The sequence below is a fragment of the Cetorhinus maximus genome, chromosome 17 (assembly GCF_964194155.1).
Source record: "Cetorhinus maximus chromosome 17, sCetMax3.hap1.1, whole genome shotgun sequence".
Taxonomy (NCBI): Eukaryota; Metazoa; Chordata; class Chondrichthyes; order Lamniformes; family Cetorhinidae; genus Cetorhinus; species Cetorhinus maximus.
In genome coordinates this window covers 16974403-16994575 of record NC_135895.1, presented here as the reverse complement: position 1 = coordinate 16994575, position 20173 = coordinate 16974403, and the positions used below count along the sequence as shown (strand labels likewise).

Sequence of the window (20173 nt, the reverse complement as noted above, 5' to 3'; positions counted from 1 at the left end):
TCCCGTCATGATAAAAGCAAAATACTGCGGATGCTGGAAATCTGAAATAAAAAGAAAGTAGTGGAAAAACTCAGCCGGTTTGGTAGTATCTGTGGCGAGGGAGAGAGAGAGAGTCATGACTCTCTTCCGTTATGAAGCTGTTCGTGAGGAAATGCACTCAGAATTAGTCTATCCTTTCACAATCAACTTACCCAGTGACGTATGTGAATTTAATGGGCACATGTATGGTAATTCTAGGTGAATAAATTATATTCGGACACATTACCAAGTAGTATTATTTTGAAACTGAAATCCTGTTACACATGTTGCTTATGGAATGTGGTCTCCTGAATGTTCTCGCTTTTCGCTGCTATCACTGTTGGTTTAAGTGGAAGTACTTAAGTGCTTCCTAATGAGATACTTAGGCCTAGTTTAAATTTTCTTACAATATTTGCATTTTAAAGGGATGCTAAGAAATACTGGCGTTGTCGTAAAATGTTTAATCCAATATTGGCAAAACTACTGAAATGACGATATTTGTGCCAAGGATAGTTCGTCACATTTCCGGTAAAGAGAAGCGCAATGTGAGGTACAAACCGAAAACAGGAACCCCCCCTCCCCTCCCCCAAAAATAACGTTTGTTGGATCTGATTCCCGGTATACGAGATTGTTTTTTTTAAGTAAAGGGCTGAAAGTGAGCCTCTTGCAGTAAGTGGAACTATTTCAGCCTACGGCGGGACGAAAGCTGAAATCCTTCAGGTTTATTAATGCAAGACACCCAGGGGCTTTATTTAACATGGATCGGAGGACCAAGGAGCAGAGGGTTAGAGGTAGGAAGCAAGTATGGAATAGATAACGGTTACTTCAAAAGACAAATACACTCATCTGATTTTAAGATGGAATTTATAAATATCAATATTCAGCTGAATGGCGAGTTTGCGTGTGTTTTTTTTTAAAAGTACTTTGACATAAGTTGAAATTATTTGCAACAAATTTAGGATGCAGTCATATCCAGGCACTAATTAGTGACCCATACCTGCTTTAGTGTAAGGTGCCATTAGGAATGTTGTTCGACTAAAGTTGTGTGTGACCCTTGGGTCGACAAAATGCGCCTAGTTTCTCTGGCGGGAATTAACAGTTGCTGGGTAGATATTAATGTTTACAAAGAGCGAGTGTGACAGCTTCTTTGCTAACACTGTAAAGCTTATGTGTACACACACTAAATATATACGCACTATAGGTAAAGCTTAAAATGTTCACTCGACTACTAGAAAAACTCGAGGAATTTTTGGTTCGATGTTATTGTAGTTGATGTGAGGCCGTAAGGGATGCAATTATATTTAGGTTGGGGGGGGGGTATAATGCAAAGTTGTTTTGGGGTCCGGCCATCTGACAGCGACGCTGTAGTACGGAAACTCCCACTTGGCAGCGTTGAGACACACCAATCTTTGGGTCCAGCAGAGTAGTGTCTGTTTTCACAGTGACTCGAAAGCTATTGAGTGATCAGACACCAAGATCAGATGTCATCCGGCTCACAAATGGTAGCCCAGAACACCCTGGATGGGTTTGAGTCCTGTATAGCAGTTGACTGAAACCGGGGGTCCAGGAAGACATCGGCTAAACGGGAGCGAGTGGATATTTGGCACAGCACCCTCCCACTTTCCTCTGGGATTGTCAGCCAGCGCCCACTTGCACTAACAAACATGTTCGCGTATGTTTTAAATGTTCGGGATCTTCCTTCTAATCAATGATCCGGAACATCACGACCCTTGTCAGTCTCTGTGGAATTCAGTTCGCTGAATCCCAGGGCTCTGGCCGGATGTTGGTTACTGTTAGCGGGTGTGGGTGGGGTTCCCCCCAGCCCCTGGCGGACGCGGCAGGTCTGCCCTCCCATTCCGCCTGGTTGCAGCCCGGAATGTCCCGACCAAGCAGCGCATGAATTTCCCGACCAAGCAGCGCATGAATTTCCCGCTGAGTACAGTACAGTACAACTCCACTGCTCCAATAAAAGCTGCTCCCATTTGCTGACGGTGCAAGGGCTCGGTACAGGGGCGGGGGGTGGGGGTGAGGGTGCGACACAGATTTAAGATTTTGGCAAGAGATGCAGGGGGAAATGTGAGGAGGAGCTTCTTAGGCAGCGGGGAGCGGTGGCGACCTCGGACTCGCTGCCTAGGGGAATGGGTGGGGGTGGAGGGGTCAATGATTTCAAAGGGAAATCGGCTGGATAGTTGAGGGAAATAAACTTACCGGGTCACAGGACGCAGGGAAATAGTAGTGACCAGAGCGCTCTCCAGAAAGCTAGCATGCACCGATAGGCCGAATGGCCACCTCCTGCGCAGCAATCACTCTGACTCTACCCCGAGGATCCATTGGATCTCCAAGGGGGAACATTCGGGGCTTACTCTTGACTGTCTTTTTTTTTTAAAAGGTCACGAGTTCGTATAACGTTAATAAAGTTATCGGGATCCCACGTGTGCTCCTCTGCTGACCCTCAGAGCCACTGACCAGACCACGGGGGACTGAAGATATCAGCCTGAGGCCAGTATTTGCGGGTATAACTGCAGCCTGAGCGCCTCCTAGCGATGGCAGCTGTTCAGAAACCTACATTCGAAACAGGCGCGATGGGCTGAATGGCCTCTCCCCCCCCCCCTACCCCCTGTCCCTCCGCCCAGCGAACTCTGCGTCGTAATTACACTTATGCCAACGCCGAGCTGCCACTGCCATTTTGGAAGCGGATGTGTCGCACATGTGGCCCGTTAGGTCCGCTTGACTCTGAAAAATAGGCATGAGGGTAGAAGTCGCTTTAATCAGCGCGGCCCATGTGAGATGTGAATTGCTGGGGTTTGGAGTCAAGGCGGTGGCTACACTATTCGTGGATGCTGTGTGCCCTGGAACATTGTGGCAATGTGCAGTAAAACTTCCCCTTGCCACAAATAGCTACAATATCAAAGAGCTCAAACGGGTCTGAATCTTTTCGAGAAGTAACGAATGATTGTCCTTTCTTCCAAAGATGTCCCATCACTGATACACAGCGTCAGTCTTTCGCGTGTTCTTTAGGTGACAGCGTGGGGAAGGCGAGTGAAAGAACCGCTTGTCCCAACACTTAACGGGACCCATGTATACTTTGACTTTAATCTAAGAATACCAGATGAGGGGAATACAGAAGTTTATACATTCCTTCGAACACCGTCGATTATATACTTCATTATCTCGACTTGGTTGGGACCCTTGAAGCACCGCGTATGATTTTTTTTAAGGCAAAAGCACATCTTAGTTCCGTATTGGGGAGGCAAAATCCGCACCAGCAGACCTCGGACACTAAAGGTCTATTCTAATTTCTGTAGCCTTTACTGGAAACATATAACATTAACTATTATTAGTAAAATCAGACTTGAAAGTCTCTCGCTCTTTTGTGTGTGGCGAAAACCCGAAATGGCCCAGAAAAGCGCACACACACACACATATATATACATATAATCCTATTGTAATAATATAAAAGCAAAAATGTTGTATACAATCCCATTGTCTAGTTATAAATATAATTAGAATTAAACAAATAGTTTTTAAAGGCATTTGTGAAATCAGCCGAATGGCACCAATCGGAAACAAACAGAATAACATTTGTTTATTCTCGATTTATCGTGAATGTACATGTGTTTCATTGAATATTTATCGTGAATGTACATGTGTTTCATTGAATATTTATCGTGAATGTACATGTGTTTCATTGAATATTTATCGCGAATGTACACATGTTTCATTGAATATTTATCGCGAATGTACACATGTTTCATTGAATATTTATCGCGAATGTACACATGTTTCATTGAATATACCAGCTCAGTGCATTCGGAAAAAAGTTGTTACAAAAAACATTGCCATGTAATGGGGATGAGAAGACACGACTTAGACACGGTCACGAAGTGAGCAGGGAACAAATCGCACACTCATTATATTCGCTGCCTTTATTTTGGTATATTACGGACATATGATTATAATTATCATAATTGGTAATATTCTTAATGGGATCGTTTTCATGACATCAAATAAATAGCAACGCCTCAATGGACGCTTTGCCTGCGTTTTTGAAAGCACAGATCGCTTTTGTTTAAAAGGTTTTATTCGATGTTAAGCACATTATTTGGGTGAGCCAAGCCGCCGAATCGGCCCATTCTCTGCAGCTGGGACACTTTCCTGTTGACACATCTGAAAGATACATTTGGTATCTGGACCTGTAAACTACAGGAGTGGCCCATAATACCCGGTGTGTCGGTGGGAAGGGAAAACTCTCAGTTACCTTTTTCAGTACTTTGCTCTTTGTTTTAACTGCAGCCCTCGGAGGAGCGCAGATATCTCGGAGGGCGAGAGGAGGTTTACAAAGCGAGGGAGGGGCGAGGCCATGGAGGGATTTGAAATTGTTGCTGTTGTTGTTGATAAGGACCGTCAGAAACCCGCAGCAAGCCGGTGACTGGGCAAGAGAGACAACTGCGGAGAGGAAGCTGACACATTAAAGAGCCAGTAGATGTGAAGCTAACAGGAGCAGCCCTCACTTTACAAAATCACACACAGCTTTTGAGACAAGTAGCTTGTTTTATTGTCAAGCTTCTCCTTGTATATAGTGTCAATCTCAAAAGAATCCTCTCATGCTACCCTGCTTAGGAAAGAATTGAAATGTCCCGTATTTCTGCATCTACAAGACCAGCACTGCATTCCACAGTTAGATAAATAATAGAGCATTTTGAACTGAGCGAAATGTTAAATAATTAACACATTAAATACTTATTTCAACCTACTTTTAGTGACGTATATCAATGTAAGAAAATTAAGCAGTGTTGTTTAAAATATTGGATCACAGGTGGGATTTATATATATATATAGATATATAGATAGATATATTCGAAGCAAATTATTCTGCAAAAAAAAAATGCGGTACAAATAGCTTTTATCAAAATAGTATCAGTAGTATTATTTGACTGAACTTTTCCGATAAATCTCAGGGAATGGGACTGTGCAATTGCTTCCTGGTCGTGGATGGTAACAGTGAACATGATGCTCGGCAAAATCCCGGGCGTTCATTTATATTTTTAGGAAGGCTATCCATTTGTAATTGATGTTCACTTCGGACGCTTGGGAGGGCGGTTTGAGATCTCTGCATGACTGCCACACTATTGCTCAGATTTTAAAAAAAAAAATAAATTCGCTACAGTTTAATAAATACACCCCGAATTGCGGAGTGCTCGTCTCTTCCAAAGTGGAAAGTACTCTTCCAGCCGGGTTACAATCTAAGCTTGCGTTGACCAGGGCTGCTGTCTGAGCGACCAGGCAGCTGCCTGCGATATTTATCTGAGTGGACTGTTCCCAGTTTTCTTTTATCCCCCCCCCCCTTTATTTCAGTCGAAAGGTTGTTCTCCCAATATCATTCGCAGCATCCTGTGTGTGTGATTCCTGGCTCTGCAACATGAGTGGAATCAGCTTCCAAAGCTTTTCATGAAATATCAGTCCTCATCGAGATTATTTAACCATTTTTGCTTTTAATATTATAATTAAACATCTATATATAAAACCCCAATCAAAACAAGACAAACGCACTGTAAGTGACACACTGTTTTCATGTGGGGGTGACCCCTGTGTGAATGCATATGGAATTATTCAAATATAATCAGCAAAATGCTGCTAGGTCGGAAGATTAGGCTTTTCTTCCCAAGGCGTCTGTTTGTGTGTGTGTTTTTTTAAAAAAAATAAATAAATGTTTTCCCCCGTCAGAAACTCGTGTTTCATTTTTAATCATTTGAGCTTGTAACTTTTGGATGTGAGAAAGTCCAAGAAGACAGGATCCGTGAGCACTGTGTACAGTCTTGTTATTTGCCTACTTTTGAAAAGTGATGGGTTTTTTTTTTCCGGGAAATGTGTTTATAGTGAGTGTTTTGACAGAGACCGTACTGTAACGGCGCTTTTCCCCCCAGCATTGTGCGTTTTGCAAAAGATAATCTTGATTTGAAAGAAGGACCCTGGATAGTTCCAGCACCTGCCATCTCTTTGCATATCCAGTGTGTCATTAAAATATGAATAGCTCGACAAAACGCTCTCTTGTTACTGTATTCGCCTCATTATATTTTCCTCCTCAATCCATTCTGTCAATGTTTGGTCTCGATCCGCTGTAAACAATCGTGCTCAGTCACGTTTCCCAACTCTGTTTGTAATTACCAGTTGGCAAGTGAAGGCAGTAAAAGTGAAACAAATTGCCGTGTGCTGGTGGCGGCTGTGTGTGTTTTTTTTTTGGACTATAATGGTTTGCGATTAATGCCAGGCTGTTTGACTGGGGCCCGGGCCGCCCATTCGAAAGCTCCGAGCTGACAACGCGTGTAAATTTCATGATCATCCAGGGACTTGTCACCTGTTATATATCCTACTTACTACCTGTCACCAGAGGCTGGCAGCTTCTCTTCAATTCTGGCCTCTAGTCCTAATGAACACTTGGCGATCTTCGGTTCTTAGCAGTCAAAAAGTTCCAGTATCCCTTTCCTGATCCCTACATATATATCATGTGTGTGTATATGTATGTGTGTGTGTATGTAGGTGAATGTGTGTGTATGTATATGTGTGTATCTATTTGTGTGTATGTATGTGCGTGTGTCTATGTGTGTGTATGTGTGTATGTATGTATATGTGCGTGTATCTATGTGTATGTGTGTATGTATATGTGCGTGTATGTGTGTGTGTGTATGCTTGTGCACGAATATGTGTGTCTGTGTATGTGTGTGTATGTATGTATATGTGCGTGTATCTATGTGTATGTGTGTATGTATATGTGCGTGTATGTGTGTGTGTGTATGCTTGTGCACGAATATGTGTGTCTGTGTCTGTGTGTGTATGTGTGTGTGTATGTATGTATATGTGCGTGTATCTATGTGTATGTGTGTATGTATATGTGCGTGTATGTGTGTGTATATGCGCGTGTGTATCTATGTGTATGTGTGTATGTATATGTGCGTGTATGCGTGTGTGTATGCTTGTGCACGAATATGTGTGTCTGTGTGTGTATGTGTGCGTATGTGTAAGTGTGTTAGTGTGTATGTATATGTGTGTGTGTGTATGTGTGTACATACACATATAATGCAACTGAGGTGTAAATTCTCTGCGCCAGATTTTTTGAGATTTTCCTGATCCCATCGCTTGTATGAGTGCGCTTCGTCTTTACTACAACATATCCCTCACACCAGGATTCAGAAAGCGATGTTGGTACCATTCTGAATTTATGAAAACGGCAATCGGATCAATGGAAGGGTTTTAGAGCACTCTAGCACGGCAGTGCAGTATTGTTTCAATCCAATGTAGATCTTTGTATTTACTGGTGTGTGTTTGTGTGTTATCACTGAAAACCTCACACTTTGAGGCGCGGATTTTGCAATTTCCTGTTCAGAATGAGACCTTTTCTACATTATATAAGATTACTGTTCCCGCCCGTTGCTAACATCTTACAGGCCAGATTGTGTAAAGTACGTTCCGCAATGTTCAAAAATATACAGATCACACTTCCTATTATCCACCTCCTGGCGAGCGTTTGATTCGACACATCAAAAACTTATTAAGGCTTTGCCTACAAGAGGGCAGCGCTTCGAGAGAGAGAGAGAGAGGTCTGCAGTCCGTACAGAATCGAAAAGGAGCAACAGAAACACACCGCCGATTGGAAGGTCACATTTCCAAAACAATGATTCCATTAAAGATATTGACTGTCAAAGCAAATGAAATTACGGGTTTTAATGCAAGCATCGGTCAGGGTCCCGGTGACTACCAGCTTTATGGCAGTAAAAATAAAGGAGGAGGTGACCCGCCACTGCAGGACAATATTGAGGGACTGGTCACTCTCAAGCCTTGGATAGAGGGTGGTTAATTGCCATGCCTTGTCCTTTGAGTGAGATTTTATTGAGGTCTGTTTTACATTCAGGGTTGATTTCTAGCAAGGTCCCCAGGCTGGCCCTATCTCGAGTTGGTAATCACCATGACGACTGAAATCTATGAGAGTACAAATAATGGAGATGAAATAGACAAAAGATTAGCATGCCATGAAAAGTACAATAAGTTTCTTATTTAGCATTTAGATAACTGTCTTTCCTTAGGAGCAAGCTTCAAAGTTGAACCCCGTTTGGACCAAGAGGATTAATTCTTTCTCCAGCATGCTTCATTGAATCTCTCATTACCAAACTTTGTCTGTATTGATGTAAGATTTGATTGAAGATTAGAGCATTTAGTAAATCTTGCTTTTCTGCATGTATCAGGCCTTTTCAAGCACAGAGCACAGTGCCCACTGGTCAATACCCTTACTTTTATCCAGTGTCTGCTTCATTTAAACTTAATCAACTCCATCAATGAACTGGAACAGGGAAACGTCCCTGTGGTAGAATGTTGTGCTTTTGTTAGATAATTCTTACTCTCTTTCCCAATCTGTTGGCGTTAAACCTAAAATTACACTATGATGAACTATTTCAATCAATATGATAATCAAAATTGGTTTGGGATATCTGCTGGCGGTGTTTTAGGAAGTAGGAAGGTATAACTGTCATCATTGTAACATCATTCTGCAGTGCCTTGCTAGTCTGCTACCCTCTCCTTTCCTGTAGCAATGCCTTTTACTGACATTGAATATCACTCATACTGGAAAATGATGCATCTTTTCAAGGAAGGCTAATATGTCATATCTAGAAAGTAAAGCCAACTGATTGGCTGTATGAATTATCTGGGTTGTTGCAATGAGTTATTTGCACTGTTTCCTACCAGTCAACAAGTTTCTAAGGTATCGTTCAGATCAATCAAAAGTGACAGGGTGGATGTGAAGCTTTTACTGTGCAAATCTGGACCTCTTGTCCTTGCCTTGTTGGCTCTTACATCTGTACATCACATTTATACTGCTACCAGAAGAGCAATTTCAAAAAATATTTGCAAGGAAAATGTATTCTTCCATCTGTTCTCAGGATCATAAATGTGCCATCTTCTGAGTCTTACCAATCTTAATAATATCTTTAATGGTCAACCTGCAAGTGATATACAACACTCTATAAAATAGAGGTTTCACATAGTTCATAGTATTGCAGTTTATTAGTGTTCTTGGCTTTTCCATATGTTACAAGAGTAAAATAGGGTATGCTGATGCAAATGTTGTTACAAGTAGTGAAGGCAGCTAAATTATATGTGTTTTGCAGGCAATAAAGAAAGATTTTTTTAATATGGCCTCTCACAATTTGACAGTTTCACAACTGGATGATGTCCTATCTACTTGCTATTCAGCAAGCTTACAAAGGAACACAAATATCTACATGCGAAAAACAACAATGAGAAAATATGTCAAAGAAATAAAAGTTAAAATTGCCTAAAATAAGCACAGAATTAAAGAGGCTATATTTTGAAATGAATGCTAATGCAACTTTAACAGTTATTTTAACTGTTGAGTATGCAGTAATATTCTACCTTGTTAAAATATTATGAAGTGGCTTTTTATGTAAAGTAGAAGACTGTTTAAGAAAAAAAAATGCAATTTTTGTTGCACATTTATGTTGCTAAAAGGCAGTTTTGGTTCACAGATGTAAAGGATGCAGTATATTGAATTTGGACAAGCAATGTGAGTCCTCTCAAGGAAGTAGTGTTAAACTGCAAATCTGATTTGCATTAACTGCATTATAAGTGCAACTGACATGAAACAAACATTGGATGGTTACCAGTGGAACTTTCTAAACCTGCTTTTATATATTTATAATGTTAGCAGACAGCCTTCTGTACTGCAGGCTTTTTGTTAATATTACCCATTTATTTTTAAAATAAATTGTGTGAGTGGGCGGAATTCTGGATGCATGAATAATTGTGCATGCACAGGACTTCATTTTTCCTGACTGATAAGTGATAAGATAATGGCAGTGTAACATAAAGTCGGGCAACTCTGTGTCATTCCAGGCTGGTATTAATATCAATGCATTGCCTGATACAGCTATGTTTTAAATTAATATTTCTTCACTTTATGCACTGAGAATGTCTGATATTTCTCCTTATTAACCTCTCGACATTTTCCCTATATTCAATTAACTTATATTCTATAGTCCACAACATAGCAAAATAAGCTGATAAACTGCACATTTTTTTGTTGATGTCAGTACTCGTGATTTCCCACAAATCGGTTAATTTGAGAAGGTTGGCTATGGTGTTTCAGACCACAAGAACTAACTACCAGTTTTAAGCACACAACATCTAATTTTAATCTAATTCCTACATTACAGCAGTGACTACACTTGAAAAGTAATTCATTGGCTGTAAAGTGCTTTGGGATGTCTGAGGTCATGAAAGGTGCTATATAAATGCATGTTCCCTCTTTTCTTATTACCAATATGCTAAACAGTTCAGAATGTCAGATACCAAAGAGGCTGAAATGGGATTTGATGCGGGAAGTAAACATGGTGACCACCAACTATCAGGACCAAGTGGAGCAATATAAATTGCAATTACAAAGCTCATTCTGTTTTTCTAAATCCAAATTGGAAGGTGAAATAATTACTGAGAATGTATTTGAAGTAAACACTGGGCCAGTTCAGGAAAGATGAGGGAACCACATTGGAATTTTAATTTTGCTTCAGTTTTGTTCAACTAGTTCAAAAGGATATGAATCAATTCTTTTTCTGGGTTTTCAGTCATAAAGCTGTGATCAAGGATGAAGCAAACTACAGGCACTTCTACAACTCTGTTGACAGTGTTTCTCAATGAGTAAGCCATTAAGAGAAGTGCCTACCTGAAGGCAGATATGAGAAAGACAGACTTTGGCCACCAGCCAGTGTTGTGTTTCCTACAGTTGGAAGAGATCCAACCCACAGTCTAAATAAGAACTGATGAAACTCATCAGTGTATATTAAGAAGGCTGGAGTATTCTTTTCCACTGGGACTTGAGCCTGCAACCAGAGATATGTGAAGAAGCTCCCTCCCTCCCCGATCACAGTGCCAGTAAATAATTTGCTTCACTGCTGCTTTGCCTATTGCGGATTCAGATGAGCAAAAGTTAACACATATTTTAATTTGTTTTTTGCTCTGAAGTAATGAAATGATCTTGATTGGCAGTGTTCCTCTCTTGGATAACAGGTGTGGTTTTAAGCTGTGCCTGTGGACCTTGAGTTCAGTACTAATGCCAACACAGTGTTAAGGTGGTTCAGCACTGCAATGTGTGAGACATTGCATTGACATACCCTATAAGGCTAATTTAAAAACTCAGGGAATGTGCACAACAGCATGAGAAATAGGAGCAGGAGTAGACCAGACGGCCTGTCAAGCCTGCTCTGCCATCCATTACGATCATGGCTGTTCTGGAGCTACAAATCCACTTTTCCACCCACTCCCTATGTCCCTGAGAGACCAAAAATCACAGAAGGTTCCAGAAAAAAAACCTTTTCCATCTCTCCCCTTCTTCCCCAAGCCCTAATGGCAATGAAATACCCAGTCTCACTCAACTGCACTGAAGTATCTTTCAACAAGTATTGTAAAATGCAGTTATATTAATTTGCTTAACGACTAACTGATAAAATAACTGCACAATACATTTTGTTAACATGGAAATATATTGCTGGGATACACAATATGCTAATTTTAAGATGATGCTCCTTTGTTTGGATGCTTTCAGAGAGGAGATAGCTTCTCTTTATCTACCTGTCAACTCTTAATCCTCGTAAACACCTCAATTTAATCATCCCTTAATCTTTTATATTCAATGGAGTCCAAACCTAGTCTGTGCGACCCATTCTCATAATTTGACCCTTTTAGCCCCTGTATCATTCCGCTGAATCTGTGCTGCACCTCCCGAGGCTGATATATCTTACGAGAGGTGGAATGCACAGAACTGAAAGCAGTACTCCACATGGGGGGTCTTCTCCAAAGCTCTATGCAGCAGTTTCATAACTTCCACCCCCTTTTATTTCATACCTCATGAGTTAAAGGCCAACATTCATAATCTTTGTATTTATCTTTTGTACAAACTGCAAAGAGATAGGGAGAAACTGTTCCCACTTGTGGAAAGATTGCGAACAAGAGGGCACAGATTTAAAACAATTAGTAAAAGAAGCAAAAAAGCGATAGGAAGGGAAACTGTTTTTTCACAGCGGGTGGTTAGGGTCTGGAGCACACTGTCTGACAATGTGGGGGAGGCACATTGAAGCATTCAGCAGGGAATTAGACTGTTACCTGAAAAGGAAGAATGTGCAGGGTTACGGGGAGAAGGTGGGGGAATGGCACTAAGTGAGTTGCTCATTTGGAGAGCCAGTGTAGACGCGATGGGCCTAATGGCCTCCTCCTGAGTCATAACAATTCTGCGTTCTATTCTATTTCTGTGTGCGGTATTCAACAGGAAGGGAAAAGGAAAGTAGTCTAAGCCTTACCAACACTTCTTTCCCAAAGTGGATGATTGTAATTCACTTTTATTATAGCTTATATGCAGCAGTATTACTGTATTGCTGTAACATTGATAACATTTTTTGAATTTCCCTCTTGTTTCCCGATAAAAATCTTGCACCGGTGGTGCAAATATCCTGCCCACAAAGCTTCCACCCTGTTGTTACCATTTTTAGTCATGCTTTCCTCTCAATAATTACCATCGTAAGTTGCCATCTCAACATTTCCCATTCAATTTGATGTCAGCTATCATGTGCAGTTGCAAGCTCTGGTCACTGGGTGGCTCCACAGAGCGTGTTTTTGATGTATTTCTCTGCATTTCATTGCCATCTTTGCCTGAATGTGAATCAGTGCATGTAACGTGTCACACTTACATGAACTGTTCAATTACAGATTGAACAATATTCTTTATTGTGTTGAAGAATTCAAAACATCATGGAAATCTATTGCTGGAATGACAATGGAAAATGTTACTGGCTTTAGAAAAAAGTTTGTGTGATTTTCGGAGATAATGACTGATGTGCAGCAGTTTGTCTGTTAATTAATTAGAATTAAGTTAGTTTATAAGATCAATGCTGGAATCTACAATACAGCCAGAGCTCTGGGGCACTAAGCAATGAGTGGAGCAATCAAGAAAACACCAGCTAGTTGGAGTTTGCCAGCATTGCGTGAAGGAACAGATTGTAGTAGACGTGAAAAGCTGCTTTTCACTAGAGCTTGAAATATACATGACCACAGCAACAAGAAGTTAAGATAATGATCAGTACCAATATATATTGTGCAAATCCTGGCTGTATAATAGGTTAGGCAATGTATGAGCTATAAGGTAGCACATGTATATTTTTTGAACGCATAGTTAAATAATAATAAGGGAGATCAACAATCTCCAGAATGTTTGATGAGAATGTAAAAAAGATTCTAAGCCAATTAGCTGGCCCGTTCCATCTTTAAGCCTTTTCACGTAGTATCATAGAAATTTCAGCACAGAAGGAAGCTATTCAGGCCACCGCACATGTACCAGTGATAGCTTCACCTGTGAGCTAAGCCCAAGCTTCCTGCTCTTTCCGAGGGCTTTTTCCAGACCAACACTGACAATTTCCCAACTCCCTGTCACCACCACACTTCCCTGAAGTGGGTTTCGTTTTTGAGTGCTTCAGCCAATTGAATAGGGACACATGAATTAGCAAGTCTTTACATCAATTCAAGTCTCCATGGGGGGGGTGGGGGGGTGGGGTGGGGGGGGGGGGTGGTGGGTGGGTGGGGGTGGTGGTGGTGTTGGCATTGTGGTAATGTCATTGGGCTAGTAATCCAGGGGCCCAGCCTAAATGGGGACAAGGGTTCAAATCCCACCATGGCAGCTGGTGGAATTTAAATGCAATGACATAATAAGTCTGGAATTAATAACCAATCTCAGTCATGATGTTTTGAGCATGAAACTATTATTGATTGTTATAAAAGTCCATGTGATTTGCCAATGGTCTTTTGGGAAGAAAATCTGCCATTTTTGTGAATCGAGACCCACAGCAATGTGGTTGACTCTTAACTGCCCTCTGAAATGGCCTAGCAAGCCACTCAGTTCAAGCGCAGTTAGGTGTGGGTAACAAATGCTGGCTATGATGCCCACTTGGCATGAACAAATTTTTAAAAGGCTGTATCCTTGCTTTTCTTCTTTGGAATAATTAGCAATGATTCTCTGTCAGCGCTCAGGTCAATTGACCTGACTTACAAAAGTCCTCACATGAGGACAGGTAGAAGTATAATAGTTGGAGGGTCTATGATTCGTCTGGCACAAACATTCCTCGGAAGAAAACGAGCAAGAAAATCTCCGTCAGTTTATTAACCCTGCTCCTTCTAGACCTGAAAATCTTCCCATCATGGGTCGTGTCATATTTATTTTATCTCTATGAAGGAAACATCCGCATAATATGAGGAGGCAATGGCATCGTGGTATTGTCACTGGACTAGTAATCCAGAGACCTAGGGTAATGCTCTGGAGACCTGGGTTCGAATCCCACCATGGCAGATAGTGGAATTTTAATTCAATAAAAATCTGGAATTAAAACTCTAATGAGGACCACGCTACCATTGTCGATTGTTGTAAAAACCCATCTGTCGTCCTTACCTGGCCTGGCCTACATGTGACTCTGGACCCACAGCAATGTGGTTGACCTCTGAAATGTCCTAGCAAGCCGCTCAGTCGTATCGAAGTCACAAAAAAGGAAATAAACCAGCCAGACCACCCGGCATCGACCTAGGCACTGGAAACGACAAAGGCAATCTCAGTCCTCCTTACTAACGTCCAGTGCCAAAATTGGGAGAGCTGTCTCGCAGACTAGTCAAGCAACAGCCTGACATAGTCATCCTCATGGAATCATATCATACAGATAATGTCCCAGACACCACAATCATCATCCCTGGATATGTCCTATCCTGCCGGCAGGACAGACCCAGCAGAGATGGCGGCACAGTGGTATACAGTCAGGAGGGAGTTGCCCTGGGAGTCCTCAACATTGACTCTGGACCCCATGAAGCCTCATGGCATCAGGTCAAACATGGGCAAGGAGAAACCTGCTGCTGATTACCACGTACCACCCTCCCTTGGCTGATGAATCAGTACTCCTCCATGTTGAACACCACTTGGAGGAAGCACTGAGGGTGGCAAGGGTGCAGAATGTACACTGGGTGGGGGATTTCAATGTCCATCACCAAGAGTGGCTCAGTAGCACCTAAAGGACATAGCTAGGTCTGCGGCAGGTAGTGAGGGAAAAACATACTTGACCTCATCCTCACCAACCTGCCTGCTGCAGATGCATCTGACAGTGTCGGTAGGAGTGACCACCGCACAGTCATTGTGAAGACTAAGTCCCACCTTCTCCACTGTGTTGTGAGGCACTACCACTGTGCTAAATGGGATAGATTTCGAACAGATCTAGCAACTCAAGACTGGGCAAACATGAGGCGCTGTGGGCCATCAGCAGCACCAGGATTGTGCTCGAACACAATCTGTAACCTCATGGCCCGGCATATCCCCCATTCTACCATCACCATCAAGCCAGGGGATAAACCCTGGTTCAATGAAGAGCGCAGGAGGGCATGCCAGGAGCAGCAACAGGCATACCTAAAAATGAGGTGTTGACTTGGTGAAGCGACAACACAGAACTGCTAGCGTGCCAAACAGCGTAAACAGCAAGCGATAGAGTTAAGTGATCCCACAAACAACCGATCAGATCGAAGCTCGGCAGGCCTGCCACATCCAGTCGTGAATGGTGGTGGACAATTAAACAACTCACAGGAGGAGGAGGCTCCACAAATGTCCCCATCCTCAATGATGGGGGAGCCCAGTATAAAAGAGAAGGCATTTGCTACAATCTTCAGCCAGAGGTGCCGAGTGGATGATCCATCTCGGCCTTCTCCGGAGGTCCCCAGAATCACAGGTGCCGGTCTTCAGCCAATTCGATTCACTCCACGTGATATCAAGAAATGGCTGAAGGCACTGGATACTGCAAAGGCTATGGGCCCTGACAACATTCTGGCAATAGTATTGAAGGCTTGTGCTCCAGAACTTGCCGCGCTAGCCAAGCTGTTCCAGTACAGCTGCGACACTGGCATTTAGCAGGCAATGTGGAGATCAGGTAAAAAGGAAATCAACCCAAATTCCTGAATGTAGACAATTTGAACAGAGGCTAAAATAATCACAACTTCATCTTTTTCATGTTCACCTTTGCTAATGGAGATGCTACCTGAGCATATATGCCTCATGTTAGATATTTCACTATGCATTGTGCTGTAGAGATCTGTTAAAATCCATCTGACATTCTTTAGTTCCTCGACTCAATTGGTCTAGCTTCTTTTGAATGCCATATGTTCACTCCTCAGAGTCCACACAGATAAACATAATAAAGAATCAAATTAATTAAATATACTTTTAAAAAGCTCTCACCTCTGCATTGTTTATGAAGAGGGTAAGAGAAAGAACATGCAGAATGGATTTCTGTAGAACTCCACTGTCACTCCTGTATACACCTTGTTCACAAAAGGTAGCAATGAAATAAAATGTTTCTGGGGTGTGGGCAACACCATGAAGGCAGCATTTGTTGCTCATCTCCAGTTACTCCAAGGGCATTAGAGTCAACCAGAGCCACTTGTGGATGTCAAGAAGCATCCTATGTGACTATGGCCATAGTAAACTTTTCTTCCTTATTCTTCTTGACCAATCTGCAGCCTTTGACATGGTTGGTCACACCATCCTCCTTCAATGTTTTCTTTCATTATTTGATTGTGTGGAGCTGTCTTCTCCTGATTCCATTCCTATATATCTCGTCATGACAAGACAATTGCCTGCAATGGCTACTTTCCTGCTTCTGCATGGTTAGCTCTGGAGTCCCATCAGGATCTGTCCTTGGTCCCCTCCTACTTGTATCTGTGTGTTGCCCATTGGCAACATTGGCAGCTTCCACATGTACTCAAACAACACTCAGCTTTACCTCAGTATCACTTCTCTTGGCCCCTCCACTCTCTGATTTGTCACCCTGCTTGTTGGAAATCTAGTACTGGATGAGCAGAAATTTCCTCCAACTAAATATTGGGAAGACTGAAGTCTGTCTTCAGCCCCCACCACAAAGCCTGTTCATCAGCTCCATTCTTCTCTCTGGCCACTGTCTGGGGCTGAAACTGACCATTCATAACCTTGATGTCCTTTTTTGGCCCTGAGCTGAGCTTCTGATCCCATGTCCCCTTCACCACCAAGACCACCTTCTTCAACCCCTGTAACATTACCCAGCCCTGAACCTGCATCAGCTCATGTGTGACTGAAACACTCATCCATCCCTTTGTTACCTCTAAACTTTACTATTCCAATGCTCTCCTGGTTAACTTCCCATCTTATGCCCTCCATAAACTTGAGGACATCCAAAACTCTGCTGCCTGCATCCCAACTTGACCAAGGCCTCCTCACACCTCACTCCTGTGCTTGTTGACCTATATTGACTCCCAGTCCAGCAATGCCTTGGTTTAAAAATTCACAGCCTTGTTTTCAACTCCCTCTATGACATTGTTCCCCCCCTGTCTTTGTAACATCCCTCAGCCCTGTAACCAGCTGAGATATCTGCAGTCCTCCAATTCTGGTCTCTTGTGTTAGCATCTAAAACGTTCTGTTGATGGATGTTAAGTACCTAATAGCTTAAGTTAAAAAGGTGAATAGGTGTTGGGTATTGATATATACACGGGTATTGATATATATACACATATGAGCATAATTAACTAAAGAAGAGTCAGCACCAGCACTGGGGGGATTGTGTTCGAGTGGAGAAGTAAGCTCTATGGCAAGCAATGAACGGTCTTTACCAAAGCATTCTTGTCTCAGTGTCTTCTTCCACAGCCAGGTTTGGAACTTTTTCTGACATCTTGCACATCCCTGATTTTCATCATTCTATCATTGATGGACATACCTTCAGCTGCCTAGGCCCCAAACCTTTGGATTCCCTTCCTAGAACTCTCCACCTGTCTCCTGAAGACAGTCCTTAAAAGCTATCTCTTTGACCAAGCTTTTGGTCACCTGTACTAGTATTTCCTTGTGGCTTAGCGTCAAAATAAATTTGTTAACGCTCCCATTAAGCATCTTGGAACATATTACCACGATAAAGGACCTATATAAATGCAAGCTGTTGTTCTATTTACCTGAAGGACATTAGTGAGTCAACTGTTCTTTTTATAACATCGAGCAACTTTTCTTCTCCTGATCTATTGAATTAAATTTCACAATAGGTATTTCAGCTCATAACCTCTAGTTTGTTAGTCCAGTATCATAATCACGGGGCCACTGTACTCCAAACCCACGACCACTACCACCTAAAAGGACAAGGGCAGCAGATAGATGGGAACACCACCACCTGCAATTTCCCCTCCAAGTCACTCACCATTCTGAGTTGGAAATATACCGCCGTTCCTTCACTGTTGCTGGGACAAAATCCTGGAACTCCCTCCCTAACAGCACTGTGGGTGTACCTACACCACATGGACTGCAGCGGTTCAAGAAGGCAGCTCACCACCACCTTCTCAAGGGCAAGTAGGGATGGGCAATAAATGCTGGCCCAGCCAGCGAAGCCCACATCCCATAAATGAATTTTAAAAAAACACTGTACTCATGTTTCAAGATGTGACTATCTAGGATGCAGGTGCAAACAATTAACAATGGCCTAATTCAAAGATAGTTGAGCATCAAAGCTTGTAGCTAATGCAGCTAAGATAATGAATAGATTTTGCTAGTCACAGTAGTAATTTTTAATGATAAATAATTGAATGAAAACTATTATAATATGTGTAAACAAAATGCCATCCTCTCATTTCAGTATTTGTTTTTAATTTTTAATATTTTAGTGAGCCTTTATTAATTTTGCAAGGCATTAACACACATGTTACGCTGCTTCTGAAATTACATCAGCGATATCCCCGTGAAATTGATTTTAATTCGTGGTGACTTCACTGAAAACCTGTCCCTGCATTTTTAATGTAGTAAAGGGAATTAGAATTTGAAATAATGCAGTCAGATTCATGTTTGTTTTCATTATGATACCCGGGTAGCATTTAGGTTAGAGCAGTCTTCTTTAGGACCTAGGCTTGACCACATTCCAGGGGAATTGATAGAACTCTTCTCCCTGATGGATATAAGGGTCTAATGTGAAATGCCTTTCAGTAATCCTTCCTTAACTCATAAGGGGCATGGACCCACACCACCCGACTGCTTATTCAACTACTGAACTTGATGCCTGATACATGTCCTCCTTGGCCCGGCCCTCCCTATTTCTGTAACCTTCTCCAGCCCTACAGTACTGAGATCTCTGCACTCATCCAATTCTAGCCACTTGCAATGCCCAATTTCCTTTACTCCATCAATGGTGGCCGTGCCTTAAGCTGCCCAGGTCCAAAGCTCTGGAATTCCTCCTCCTACACACTCTACACTCTCTCTTCTCCTTTAAGGTGCTGCTTAAATAGTACCTCATTAACCAAATGCTTGAAGACTTGAACAAAAGTCACTTTTATGTGGTTTGCATGAACGTTTCTCTGATAATGCTCCTGCAAAGTGTTTTGGGACATTTTACTATGCTAAAGGTGCTGTAGATATGGTAATTGCTGTTATGGTCCCTTTCTCACTATTCTCTGATTGTTATACTATTTCTTGCCTTTATTTGCTTTATTGATGCAGCTGTGATATGTCAGCTGTGGCTCAGTGAGTAGCACTTTGGTCACTGAAGTCTGAAGGTTGTGGATTCAATGTCTCACTACAGACACTTGAGCAGAAAATGTAGGTTGACAGTTCAGTGCAGTACTGAAGGAGTGATAAACCAAGGGCCAGTACCCCATCTCTGGTGGACAAAGTTATATTTACAAGTGCTCATGTCAGATTTTGTCTGATAAATGCTCTTGTAAAGCACAATAAATATTGAGCCATTATATCATGCTGTTTGTGGGACCTTGCTGTGCACAAATTGACTGTTGTGGTTCCCACATCAAAACATTGACTACATTTCAATAATGCATCATTGGCTGTAAAACACTTTGGGATATTTGGAGATCATAGAAGATGCAATTTAAATGCAGATCTTTCTTTGCTTAGTCAGTGCTGCTCTGAAATTCCTTCTAATGCCATCCTAAATGCTATTCTTCCTTGTTATATTCTAGTTGTGTTGGAATGAAGTCTCCACTGTATCTTACAGTAACCCAATCTCTCCCAGAACCTTAAAGAGTGAAACTCCTCATGTCACTCAGTCACTTTCCTCCTGTAATG

At 42.0% G+C, this 20173-nt stretch overlaps 1 long non-coding RNA gene across 1 annotated transcript in view; it reads left to right on the top strand.

The window, feature by feature from the left end:
- Positions 1-612: 612 nt before the first annotated feature.
- Positions 613-20173, top strand: part of LOC144692725 (uncharacterized) — a 42010-nt gene continuing 22449 nt past the window's right edge. The window contains exon 1 of the long non-coding RNA XR_013579370.1: positions 613-809. This is a non-coding gene — a long non-coding RNA (uncharacterized LOC144692725). The remainder of the gene's footprint in view (positions 810-20173) is intronic.